General features: G+C 33.1%; 1 long non-coding RNA gene across 1 annotated transcript in view; it reads left to right on the top strand.

The window, feature by feature from the left end:
- The window catches only part of LOC106871916 (uncharacterized), an 8,371-nt gene that overhangs the window by 3,022 nt on the left and 1,706 nt on the right, over positions 1-3,643 (top strand). Inside the window, exon 2 of the long non-coding RNA XR_001409715.2 lies at positions 930-1,005. This is a non-coding gene — a long non-coding RNA (uncharacterized LOC106871916). The remainder of the gene's footprint in view (positions 1-929; positions 1,006-3,643) is intronic.

Genomic DNA, 3,643 nt, shown 5'->3' with positions numbered 1-3,643 from the left:
ATTTAATTGAACAATGCAATCATTACATCAATTTAAAATGCAGAGCAATCCTCAGCTGCACAAAGACATAGAATTTAATTAAATTAGGACAGATGGACACATGTTCTTTGTTTATCTCCTTAACGTCTTGGAGATTTTCGGTCTAATTATACTAATGTGTCCATCTGTTCTAATTTAATTAAATTCTATGTCTTTGTGCAGCTGAGGATTGCTCTGCATTTTAAATTGATGTAATGATTGCATTGTTCATTTAAATTGAGTTGCAATACATCTCTGATAATTTTTATTTTTACATTTCCATGTATTTCCTTTTTTTTCTTCATTTCTTTGTAAATTACTCTATACCATAGTGCTTAAATTCATATTGGCTTTAACCATATAGAAAGGAATTCAGCTCATACCGGTATTAGACACTTCATGCGGTATGGATTCAAAATGAGTGCTTCAAAATATTCATTTACTCACGGAATGAGGTTTTAAGTATCCAGCCATGCGAACGATTATTTGACCAGTTTTGCTGGGGAATTTTTTCTATCGATATTGAGCTTCTGAAAACCGCAGTTGAAGAAAATCAAAAGTATACGTCACGAGAATTAGTGAAACAGTTCAATTGAAGTCATACTTCGATCATAAAACACTTTCATAGATTAAGAAAAGTGTCTAAACTTGGTTGGTGGTTCCCTCTTCATCTAAATGTAGCTTAATTTAATCAGAGTTGCCATCGACTTGTAATTCAACAGTAGACTTCCTATCGAACCTGGTGTCAAATGGAAGGTCCGTAAATGGGCAAAAAAATTGTGAATAGTAATATTTTCTCTGTATTAATGTCTTTTCTTAGAAAAATTTTTTTTGAAGCTTGTTTCTTATTGGTTGCATTTACTTACGTCATATATTTGTATATATACTTGTCGACTTATATCTTGTTACAGCGACCTTCTTTCGCAGAAAGAAAACGACAAAGGCTGAAACTGAAAGAGAAAGACAGAGAAGTATTATAAGATCCCGGTAAGCTACGAAACATTTACTTGCTTATCATAATTCTTTTGCATTTTACGCTTATATCTGCAAATAACAAATAGTGCGTGCTTCATTTTTTAAGCTGTTGTAACATAAATATAAATTAGAAAGTACTTGTCTTTTTGTTTGTAAAAGTCAAATGGACAGTCACTAGGTAGTCGTTTAAATGTAACAGAAAATATCCCTCAAACTACAAACACACGTTCTAACAAAATAGGAACAATACATACAATATAACAAGTCGCTAACTTAGCCTCTCCACCAAAAGTGGTGGCTTTGTAACAAAATTTGAAAGTATTTTTGTACCATAACTGAATGTACAGGAAAACTATTTCACTTCACCTCCAGTTGCCTTTATATAGAAATTATTGCACAATGATTACTTAATCTCCATTGTTGGCAATATTTATCTTAACAAAACAGAAATGAGACATACGAGACAACAAGTAGGTCTTTTAATTGACGTGCTAGACATGGCAGTAATGTCGTCTGCAATATAAAGGAAGCCTACAAAACAGCAAAGAAGTTACCGCGGTCTAATTGGCCTCCTGTTTTAAAGTTACCACCTGGGATGCCTTCACCGGCGTCTACTCTTTTGCAAGCATTTCGCCCAAGTCTCCGGTTTGAGGATATCCACCACCTTTCCTCGTTCCCTCCTTCTTTCCTCCTATTCTTTTCCCTTTTCACTGTTTCTCTCCCTTCTTCCCTTCTTTCCTTCCTCATTTCCTCCTTCCAGCCCTCCCGCTTTCACTCTTTTCTTCCTACCTATCTCCCTTTCACGAAGTTCTGAAAAGGATTATGGCGCTCTTTCCTTCCCTCATGATTAAAAAGAAAATAGGCAACAACAAAAAGGCGGGGGGAGAAACACATTACAAATAGATTTGCAAAAAAGAAAAATCAAATTTTTGTCATTTATCCTATAGACTCTTCATATTGCTTCCTTTCAAAATTTTAGACAGCTTTCAAAAATAGGTATATAGTTTATGAAAATTTAAGATGGCTAACGAAAGTAAGCCCTCTCCAAATTAACATTATATAATTAACTTCAATTTATTTTACGATTCCCCCTCATAATTTTTGAGAACTGCTAGTCGTCTGCTAGAAAGACATTGCTTGAGAATACTTGTTCTAAATCCTTGAATAACGTGTTTAAAAATCTGCAGCGCTTCTACATTATTTCACTCAAATGAAAACAATTCAACTTCAAATTAAAAAGTATGAACCTCAAATTAAAATAAATAAACCTCAAATTAAATAAATGAATTTCAAATTAGAATTTGTGAATCCCAAAGAAAAATATCTCAAATATGATTTAAATTGTATGTGCTTTAATTTAAATCAGATAAACATTTATTTAAAACAAATGAATATTAATTTTAAATGAATATTAACTTAAGATATATGAAAGTCAATTTAAAGAGGACCCAACTAAAAGAGGGAGTGTTATTACTACTACATCTATTAGGTTGTTCAAAGTGCTAAAAATAGCAACCAAATCTTTAAATTTTACCATATGAACTTAATCATATATGACAGCATTAGATAACACAATTCGTGATTTAGGAAATATAGTTTGCACGTTTCTGTATATTTAGGAATAAATTCATTCTCTAAATTGCTAATTTCATATATTTTACATTCACTTTTGTCCATTTAAAATAAGTTGTTTCGTTATAAATTGACTGGCGCATATGTTAAATTAACATTCACCGATAGGCAACCATTGTTGGTTTGTTTAAATCTTCGTAAATCAGAGGTTCAGTAATGAAAGCCGATAAAATAAGTACAAGACTTTCAAAACATAGAATACTAGGTTCTATTTGTTGGAGCGAAACCCTTCAAAAGTAATTTTTTTTCATATTTTTCTATTAGCTTTTAACAAGTGATCTCCCTTCGTATTTGAAGCTAAAAAATTTAGTCAATGACAATTGTTTTATGTATCATGCACGCTTTATATACAATATATATCGTTAGCAAGGGGAGCGACCCCTACCACCATCTAGCAGGTAACAGTTATGGAAAATTTAATCGCCGCTATTTATGACTGATGGCAGTTAACAGCTCTTGTATTGCAAGAAATAAGAGTTAAAACCCTTAATGCTGCATGAAGTGCGCAATATACATATAGACAGGCAGAGCAGACAGGGGAGATAACCGCCTCATTAATCTGTATATATAAAAGGCAGAATGTGCGTGTGTGTATACATGAATGTAATTTATGCACGTCCACAAATTAGCACGCATGTCGCTCCAATTTTAGGAAGACATTCGTCATGCCCTAGCTGTATTTTCATCAACTTATTTTTCCCAGAAGCACCAACCAATAACAGTAAAAATAAATTTTCAACCAAAACTTTTAACAATATTCAAGTCGGAGAAATCCACCATCGCTTACAGCAGGAGTTAAGTCCCCTTATAGCGACGAGTAAGGTTTTGTTAAGACTTTCATTGTTGTCTTTTTTTTCCATCGAGGAAAAAAGTGTTTTGTTGATATACGGGCAACACACACACGTACGAACATGTATGCGTACAAAAAATATGTATGCAATTGGTGTACGTACGTACGTACGTGTGTGTGTGTGTGTGTGTGTGTGTGTGTTGCCCATATATATATATATATATACAT

The sequence above is a fragment of the Octopus bimaculoides genome, chromosome 23, assembly GCF_001194135.2.
Source record: "Octopus bimaculoides isolate UCB-OBI-ISO-001 chromosome 23, ASM119413v2, whole genome shotgun sequence".
In the NCBI taxonomy this organism is placed as follows: Eukaryota; Metazoa; Mollusca; class Cephalopoda; order Octopoda; family Octopodidae; genus Octopus; species Octopus bimaculoides.
Note: the sequence above shows the minus strand (reverse complement) of the source record. Positions and strands in the feature narration are given on the sequence as shown.